Below are 9627 nucleotides of genomic sequence, written 5' to 3'. Positions count from 1 at the left end.
ACAGACATTTACAATAATAGATTTTTAACGAAGGACGTCTTTGGAGAGTTTTAAACGCGTCCCTTCGCATGTTGTCCCTGGACTATGAGCGGTGGTCGTTAACAGCGGTCGGGGGCCTTGAGTCACCGTTACAGTCCTCCCAGCTGTAGCCCCCCGTTTACAGGCCTGAGCTGCTCTAGTAACACGGGGTTGGTGTCGAGCAGCCTCGGCTGGGCTTGTTGAAAACCAGTAGTTGCGTAACACTCCGACTAGGTAATTTGAAAGCTGCCCTTGGGGATCCATATATTTTAATTTCAAGACCTTAACTCATGAGCAAGTCTGTTCAATGAGGAACAGGCTCGGGGAATTGCGCAGAGCGAAAGAAAATGTCCACCAGGCCAATTACACCAGCTCTGGACCTTGCAGCTCTGGGGCCGGGTATGTCCTGCCTGTGAGAGAGTGTGGACCGTTTTCACTGGTTTGCAGGGTTTCAGGGAGTAGGGATTTCTGCTGTTACTCAGGTTGATTTATTTTTCTTTTCCTTGGTAATTGTTGAAAAACAAAATAAAACCTCCTGTGAGCCTTTTGGAGCTTCTGGAAAAGTCCCTTTGCTGAGGATAGCTGAATCCGAGAATTGTTGAGAGCGGAGCTGGAAACCACTTCTCGGCAGCGCTTTCTTTTCCTGGGTGTGTCTGGGTGACATGGGGCTCCCCAGGATGCCGGGAGGGAGCAGGGGCTGTCCCGGGGCAGTCAGCAAAATAGACCACAACGCACCGGGTTTGTGTTGGCTGGAGGCACGAGAAAACCTTGCTGATGGCACAAAAGGACGGCTGCACCATAAGGGGAACAAAATTCTCCTCCTCACCTCGAATTGTAAGAAAGAGAAAAAGGTGTCCCCAAAAAGAAAAAAGAGAAAGAAGTTTACAATGTCTTCATATAAGAGTCCTTTTAACCCCGAGCTACCATCTTATGCTTTGAAGGCCACTTTGAGGCAGTTTCCAATTGTAACCCTACTTCAGGGGGCTTTAAAGTGGGGATGGTGGGCATTCCGTTCCAGGCTAAGTGTCCTGCAGGCGGGTGGGACGGTCACGCTTCCTTAGGTGGGTGGGTGGGCATTCCTAAAAACAAGGGAGAGGGTCTGTGGTTGGTTGGATCAGGGTAGAAACTCCCATCGGTATCCCTCTCGGGGGTCACTGCCTGCCTGCCCTGGGCACCTGCGCCGTCCCCTTCCTCAGTGGCCACCTCAGCCTGGATCCCAGTGTGACCCCCAGGGGTTCGAAAACTTCCCATCTCCGCAGAATCCTGTCTCCTGTTTTTCTATGCTGACCCAGTCGCCTGGCCCTCAGCCGGACCCTGGGGAGGCCGTGGGTGGCGGGAGAAGGGACTCCCATGGAAGCTGCGGGTGCTGGGCAGAAGAGGACTTCGGTCAGTGAGGGTCATCCTGTATTGGCTGGGCCTCTTAGGCAGGTGGGGGACTTTACATGGTCCCTCATGCAGCTCATTTGCATATCTGTGATGTCACCCTGAGCCCCCCCAGCTCTCCTATCTTCTACAGTCCTGCCTCGCTGTTGTCGTCTGGTTTCCCATGGGGCCCTGCCCTGTTTGGGGTCCATGTCACATCTCGCTATGTGACCATGTCCCGCCCACCTTTGCCTTCCCACCCCAGCTGCCCAGAGCTCCTCGGCTCTCCGAAAGTGAATAACCTATGCTGAGTCCCTTACTCTTTTTTCTTTATTGTATTGACTTAGACCCACCTTCTTTGAGAAAGCATTTCAGGTGACTCAGAAGAGGTGTAAAAATATAGTCAGATGGGATAAATTATTTTCTGACTCGATGAACTTCAGTTCTTTCCAGCTCTGAGAACCTAAGAGTTGACATATACAAGAGCCCTTCTACGCAAAGGTTTACCCAGAAACCATCCCAAAATAGACACATAAAGAAGCAGTGAAGCAGTCCTGGGTCTGAAAGGAAGACCCACCACCTGGCGCCTCTTGTTTGGTTATGTGGTGACGGACGGCGGTTCCAGTTTCATGCATGTAAATCTTTTTTACTCAGTGGAATATATGGCACTTGGAGAGAGGTATGCTTGGGCCCGCAGGAGATGTGTAATGGAACTTCTGGCCTGATTTGAGCCCAGCCCTGGAGATAGGTGGGCTGCAGCATAAAGCCTACGGCAGATGATAGCATGTTTTCCTCCCTCGCCCCTATGAGGGGGGCCAGTTGCTGCCTGCCCTCAAGTCTTTTGAAATGTTTGTAGCATTTAATGGACTATCCAGTGTCTGTACTGGGTTTTTAAGCACAGAAACAGACCCTGGGGAGTTTCTACAGAAAAGGAATTTCGTGGAAAGATGGTAGGTAGCTGACAGAATGTGTGGAAATCTGTGGACTCTGGAAATGGCAGGAGCCAGGATGGGGGATGGGTAGCAAGGTGACCCTGTGGGACTCGGTCCCATTGCTGCTGCTGACTTGCCACCACATGGGGCCCTGTCCTCGTCACCCTGGAGTCACAGAACTGCCACTCCCACAGCTGTTTCTCAGTGGCCTCAGCTCTGTGCCTCACTCCCTCAAGAATGAAGCCCGGGGGTTGCAGTCCATGCCTCAAGAGGCAAAACTAGTGATTTGACTTTGCTTTCCTCTCTAGCTGTCCAGTTCCATCATAGCCAGACACCTCGCCCCATAATCCTTGCATCCGTCATGCCCCAAACGCCATTCTAGGACAGATCCAGCCCCGTCCCGCAAGCCCTGCCTTCAGTGGGCACTTCATTTCCGGTAACCTCACGTAATAATTTAGCTAGCTATTTTCCCACTATGGTTCATGATCCAATCTCTGAACAATGGGATTGCTCTGCCCTCAGCCAAGTAACAATCTGATCTCTTCCCCATTTCCCTTGGAGTCGGTTAGTGGCAACCTGCTTACAGTGAGCAATGCGTCCCCCTGCTAGATTGTCAACTCCAGGACGGCAGGAAATGAAGACATGATTGCAATTGTACTCTGCATCACAGGGCTATGCTTAGGAAATTCGTCCCTGGAGTTCTAAAATCTTCCCTGTACAGCCAAGATCAGCCGTCAAAGAACTGTATGTTTTTTTCAGGGAGCAGCTACATCGTAGGTGAGATACTTGGTCCTCTCTTAAAGGCCAGAGAGCAACCAACCTCAGGTTGTAATCCTCCAGCCCATCACTGTTTCAAGTCAGTGATGAAGCAACAGGTGGGTTTGATTACCTGGATCCATCCATGCTAACTTGGGGTGGGGAACCCGGAGCAGGGGCTTGCTTCTTCTTGCTTACCTCCTCAGTGAAGTGGATTCGGTTGGAAACCCTTAGACCTTCGTGCTAAACTATTGCCTCTGAGTGACCAGCTGAGACCTCCAAGAGATTCAGGTTTGTGAATATTTGAGATAGCGATTATTTACAGGGCATTGCTTAGAAATTTATTTTAAGATTTTATTTTTTTATTTAGAGAAAGCATGAGTGTGTGAGCAGGGGGAGGGGCAGAGGGAGAGAGAGAATCTTAAGCAGACTCCCTGCTGAGCATGGACACTGATGCAGGGCAAGATCCCAGGACCCCGAGATCCTGACCTGAGCCAAAATCAAGAGTCGGATGCTTAACCAACTGAGCCACCCAGGGATCCTGCTTAGAAATTTTTATGGGTGAATGATGAACTGTTTTGTTGAGTCTTTGCAGAGTGATGATTTATGAGGCACAGCTTAGAAATTGTTCAGACAAAATTCCCTCAGTTCTGAGCACACACTTGCTTGTCTGTGTACTAACATTACAAATAGTGTTCACTGGATTCGTTGGTGTCCAACGCTTTCGTTTCTGGGGACACCCGTGTGCCGAGTACTACCCAAGGGGAAGTCGTCATGTGTTAGAGCGTCTTGGAGAAAGCTGCTTGTTCGTAAAATGCATCCCTGCCAAATTGAGCCGCTCTTAGACAGACCCGCCCTGAAAGGGGCCTTCAGATCTTCCACTCGAACTTCTTAACCTAAGGGGAAACAGAGAGTACTTAAGGCCCACGCTGGCCTGGAAATCTCATTTGCCCCTCCTTTTAAGAACTCCAAGACTCTCGCGCTCATTCTGGCCAAGGAGACGGAGAAGTTAATGACTTGAACCTGAAGGCTGGAGGGTTCTCAGCACTTTCTGAGGCTCCGTGGCTTCTCCTCTTCTGACTGGACGCTTGCTTTCCTCCATCATGTGCTAATGCTGCTCGGTTTTGAGGAGCTACACAGGCTCTCAGGACGAGGCTGGGCCCCCTGGTGCAGAGCCTGCCTCTGGCCGTGACCCACCTGTCCTCCCGCCTGGATCCCGGATGTCCCGCTCGGGGGAAGGGGGGGAAGCTCTGTCCCCCGAGTGGGCGGGAGGCAGCCAGCGGGCCTGAAGCAGCGCAGCTGGGACTCGTTCGGGCCCAGCGCAGAGTGGAACCTCGTTCTCTGTCAAGTGCCGGCCAACTCCATCTGCCCCACACCTTCTTCACACGAAATGTTCTTCCTGGCTTCTTTGGAAAGTAACTTTACCCGAGCCCGTCCAAGCTGAGGCAAGGAGTTGAAATTTTCACAGAGGCCCCCTGGGAAGCAGGAACAAAAATTAAACAGCTCAAGAGAGGATCCTTTTTACCCATTCCAGCCCTGATTGCCTGGCCTCCAGCTGGAATGTGGAGCATGTATCTCAGAGCACACGCTGAAACAGCCAGAATTTATCAGTGGACCCATATTAACCCACTGGTTCCAGGAGGTGGGATTTCCTGAACCCAAAGCACTAATTTTCGCACATTTTTTTGGACTTTCTTTTCTGACTTTTAGGGAAGAAGGGAGCGTGTGTGGGCAAACAGGCCGATTCGAGCCGCAGAAGGTTGTTTCTCGTTTCGCTTCACACGGCCAACAGAGGAGCCCAGAGAGAAAGGAAAATATGTTCTGGAAGGCCATTTGTTTATTGTTCCTCGCAGGTATGCTGAGGTCTCCGTGTTCCTGCCCCACGCTGTACCTTTAGCCTGTAGCCTTTGGAAAATAAGACCTGAAATAACATTGATCCTCATCATCCATCCCTGCACCGATTGAATAGGTGTGGGAATGTTGGACCACAGAAGCAAAATCCCCCCTCTCAGGAGGGGTGCTGGCAGTCTCCGAGCCAAGTGCCCCCCTTCAACTGGACCCCCAAGGAAGAGTCACGAGAGGCAGTGGTGCCTGGGCTGGTGGTGGGGTGCCAGAAAAAAATGGAAAATGGTAGGCAGCTTCTCGCAGGCGCTCACAATTGGCTTAATGCTTCTCCCATCCCCTCTTCACAACTGCTCGGAGCTCACCCCCAGGAGCCTGCCGGGAGTGAGACCGTCAGCGGAAGCTAAACTTCAGTGAGGTAACGAGGTGGAAGGCAATCCCCACTCTGACCGGTTCATCGGCTTCCCCCCGGGCTGAACAGTTGCAGCCCCTGTAGTTTGCGTGGCCGCGGGGAGCACCTGAGTAAGGACTCCTCATCCAGTGCCAGGCACCACCTCATCCGGTTCGTGGGAGCTCCTGCTGCCTGCTGAAGCTCTTCTGCATCTCATGCTAATGCAGAAACTTCCCCGCAAAGATCACCATTGGTACGTACATGTTGGTCCACGGTCTAGTGGCTGGTGGGTAAATAGCGCTGGAATTTTCCCATGAGTTGCAAACGTTCAGAGCTCAGCGGCCTAGTCTGCACATAGCCAGTGCACGTTGGCCCCCCTCGACCATGGCTGCTCCTTTCCCAAGCACCCCAACTCTCCCTGGTGGATCCCTGCCTCAGGCCAGCAAATCCGACGCCTCTGTTTTCAGTAAGCACATTGGTGGGGCGGGACTGCTCAGAAGACCCTCCAACATCCCTCCAAGGCCCAGGGCAGTGGGGGAGGTGCCCAGCACTGAGAGAACCCAGAAGCCTCCATACTGGCCTTGCAGAGTCGGGGGGAGGGAGTGTTCTCTCAACATGGGGCCTTTCCGAAACTGTGACCTGGCGTCTTAGCGTTTCAGTACCCACATGTGTGGGAAGGCAAGTCTGGAGACCAGGACTGAGGTGAACGCAGTGGATGCCCCCTCTTCGGGCTGCAGGCCAGGGAGGTGAAGGGAGGGAGAGCAGCTCAGACAGAAGGAGGTGGGCAGACATTGCCAGTGGGCCCACGACAGAGGCCTCCAGAATATTCCAAATGCTGTGATGTGAGGGACCGGGAAACAGTGCCACACTGCTCTCCAATCCAGAAGTATCGGTAGCATTTGTCGGTGCTGGGCGATCTCATAGCCTGTGAAGTGCAAATTCTCCCAGGACAGGTGCAGTATCGAGTTTGTGGGCCAGTTTCCTGTAGGACAAGGGCTCTTTGGGGTGCTGACAAGCAGGAGGAAAGAAAGGAGAAAAGAGGAGGACTGTGGCCATAGTTTATCTCCTTTACCATTAGGCCCTGGGCGGCCCAGACAGCAAATGGTGAAGCAGTCTTTTAAAAAGTAAATAAGGAAAGGACACAAACATAGCTAATAGTCTTTCCCTTAGACCTGACTCTCATTTACTTACAAACACCCTAGAAGACAGTGCAGCTTTGTTTAAAAGACCTGGATGGTGGTGAAGCAGGTGGGCGGAGAGCAGCTCAGGCAGGTATGGGGATGAGGTGGAAGACACCCGACTGGGCTTCTGCTGGAGGGGCTGCTTCTGAGCTGCGGGGTTGGGAGCCGCTCCCCCCACCCCCACCCCCGCACTGGGAAGGGGGCACCCAGGAAGGCGGAGGGCCGGCCAGACTGACCGCACCCCCACAGTCCCATTCCTGGGCTCAGCACCCTGCAGGAAAAACACCCAGATCATTAATAGAAAGGAAAGCTAGAGAATACTGAATTGCTGATTAGGCCTGCCGCTCATCAGCTCAGCTCTGTGTCCTCATGGGCCACGGATCGTTGTTATGACTGGTGAATAAATGATTATTATCTACATAATATCCCCGGCAAAAGGGCCCAGGCTGCAGTGACTCCAGCGCCATCCCTCAGGGGTGGGGAAGGGCTGGGGACGGCAGCCGTTTTGTGCTCCCTGGTAGCTCTGGGGCCTCCTGGTAAAGCCAGACCTGAGAACGCTGTGAGTGCAGACAGCCAGGGCTTCGTGGCCCGGCCGGTGGGCTGGGCTCGGGAAGGGGCAGCAAGAGGGCTGGGGGGTCCCATGTGGCCTGTAACGGGCACCAAGCCCGCTCCAAGCCATCCCAGCTCTGCGCACGCTCCCCATACCCACCAAGGAGGCTGCAGGCTCCCAGCCCCTCCTGGGAGGGAACAGAAACCCCGTCTGAATGGCCTCTGTCTGGAGCAGAGAGAGAGACAGAGATAAGGGGCTGCTTTACTGTTTGGTGAGCGGGGCGGGGGAGCGGGGAGCAAGCACCTTCCTGAATGCGAGTCTGTCACAGCATTTTCTTGTCCTGCTGTCCCTCTGGGCGCCGCCTCTAGACCCAAGGGCAGCAGAAGCCGCAGGCCCCCTGCTGGGGCCAAGTAACACAGGCACAGCCCTGCAGTCACATTGAATTTTCCTAAGCTGTCACATCTCAGCCTTTGGAAGGCACCGCTCCCTAGAGAAGGGATCTCAACCCTGCCTGCACGGTCCCCCTTCTGTGCGCCAAATGGCTCCCGCTCCCGTCTTCAGTGGGTCATCAGTTAGCCAGGTGACTGCCAGCCTGCCCGGCCACTGCTCCTGGGATTCTTCGCCCTCCTGTCCTCCAGAGACCCTTCCAGCTTCAGGATGACCAGCGTCAACCCGATACGAAGAGAAGAGCCAGGTCAGAGCTTCCAAAGGCCAACGAGAGCTCCGTGGGCCTTTGGCACCGGCTCAGATGCTGGCTCTAAGCAAAAGCAGGGCTTCCTGGTCTCCGTGGGCCCCTCCCGTCTGCAGCTTCCTTCCTCTGGTTTTGTAATCTCTGTTCATCGCCAGGCACTTTCCATCGTATGTGACTTCATCGTGGACTTCAGGCTCCGTCAGTCCAGCAAGTGGGGACCGAGCCAAAGGGTGTTCTGATCAACTTCATCCTCCAGCTTGTTCTGGGCTCGCTCAGCACAAACAGGCCCTTCGCTCCCTGCGAGCAGCCGGCTCCCCCGACGGGCCTGAGGCGCCCCCTGCCGGCAGCCAGCCTCCACGGCACCCAGCGAGAGGCCCCTTCTGTACTACAGAAGGAAACCCGGCAAGATGACAGGCATTTTTCTTAGCACCGTAAGACAAGGATAATAGGAAAGAAAGAAGTTGTCCCGCTGGTCGTACTTCGTTTGGTAACACCCGCTCCCCTAGGCTGAGTTAAGCCACATTTTGTGTTTGTCGGCCACTTCCACGCACACGGTTTAGATGCGTCCTTAGCCGTGTGGTCCTGCATGGCACGTGGCACAACCCCCCTCAAGCTCCGATGAGCTTTATCGCGTTAGGTTAGGGTGCTGTTTGCTTCTTCACCCAGAGATCTCCCTGAGATCCCATGTTGAACACAGCATAGCGCATAGCAACGGTAAGTATTTCTGAATAAATGTGTGAACAACTCTATGAATGACTCAGTGGGTGGTTTGTTGCTATGTGGGAGAAAGGTCTGGTCACTGAAATACCGAAAAATGAAAAAGGCCCGTCCTCCTACAGCCCACTAGGCCAGTCACCAACTGTTCTCAGAAGTTGTCCCATCTGGTACCTCCCATGCCAACCACCCGTTAGCACCGTCTGAACTCTGTTGACAGTCCCCCAGAATTTGTAAGCTACAAGTTCTCAGAACGTCTTCCTGAACACACAGCATGTTGAAATTTTCACAGGTAGAATGAGGTACAGGCAGATGAGCATCAAGTCAGGCCACATAGAATAAAAATAGACCAATGACCCAAAGTGCTTTTTTTTTTTTTTCATTGCCTCTCGGGGCGGATTTCCTGAAGAGTAGGAGTGTGAAGCATTTGCCCCTTGCCTCAGGAAATCCTGACTCCCCAGATGGCGGTTAGAGCAAACACCTCTGTCACCTCCCCCTCAGAACCAGGAAGAGGCCTAAGCAAAGACCTTTCGCTTGTCTTTGGAAGGCGGGCGGACAAGGACAATGGCTTCTGTGGTAACTGGCCAGTCTTAAGGGGAGGTCATCTGCCACAATTTCTGAGCACAGTGAGGCTCAGAGCTGTAGCCTGGCCTGGGTCTGTGCTGGGCAGGCAGGTGGCCCACTGCCCACGTAGTCCTCTCGGAGGTTTGAATACACAGCACCTTTCTCCCATGATGCAGCTTGTTCGTGGTCTGCTCTGACAGGCTGGTTGTCAGAACCGCTGCTGGTAGCCAGGGAAGGCCCCTCTTCCAGATCACAGGGACCCTTCTGTCCCATCTCAGATATCCTCACATTAGGCTGTGGGCACACTCCTCTAATCCCCCACCCTGCAGGGACCACCTTGCCAAGCCCTATTTCGGCATTAGGTCCAAGCTCCTTGATGGCTCCCTGAGGCCTGAGTCCTCTCCCCCACGCCCTTCCGCACAGTGGGCCCCTCTGTCCTCCTGGCACCCCATGTGGTCCCCCTAACCCCAGCCTTTACCTTTCGTTCTCTCAGCAGCCACACCCACCTGGTCTTCCCTCCATCCAGTCTTTCCTCCAGCCTGTAGCACCCGGGCCATATTCCATCTCCTTCACTCATCTGTCCTTGTCTAATTGGAACCCCATCTCGAATGCCCCCTTTTCTCAAC

At 53.7% G+C, this 9627-nt stretch overlaps 1 long non-coding RNA gene across 1 annotated transcript in view; it reads left to right on the top strand.

Moving 5' to 3' along the window:
- The first annotated feature begins 3861 nt into the window (after nt 1-3861).
- Nucleotides 3862-9627, top strand: part of LOC135364477 (uncharacterized) — a 33622-nt gene continuing 27856 nt past the window's right edge. Inside the window, exon 1 of the long non-coding RNA XR_010411663.1 lies at nt 3862-5554. This is a non-coding gene — a long non-coding RNA (uncharacterized LOC135364477). The remainder of the gene's footprint in view (nt 5555-9627) is intronic.

Source organism: Mirounga angustirostris, unplaced genomic scaffold (genome assembly GCF_029215605.1).
Source record: "Mirounga angustirostris isolate CCGP_5_RB_7025 unplaced genomic scaffold, mMirAng1.0.hap1 SCAF_5, whole genome shotgun sequence".
Classification (NCBI taxonomy): domain Eukaryota; kingdom Metazoa; phylum Chordata; class Mammalia; order Carnivora; family Phocidae; genus Mirounga; species Mirounga angustirostris.
Note: the sequence above shows the minus strand (reverse complement) of the source record. Positions and strands in the feature narration are given on the sequence as shown.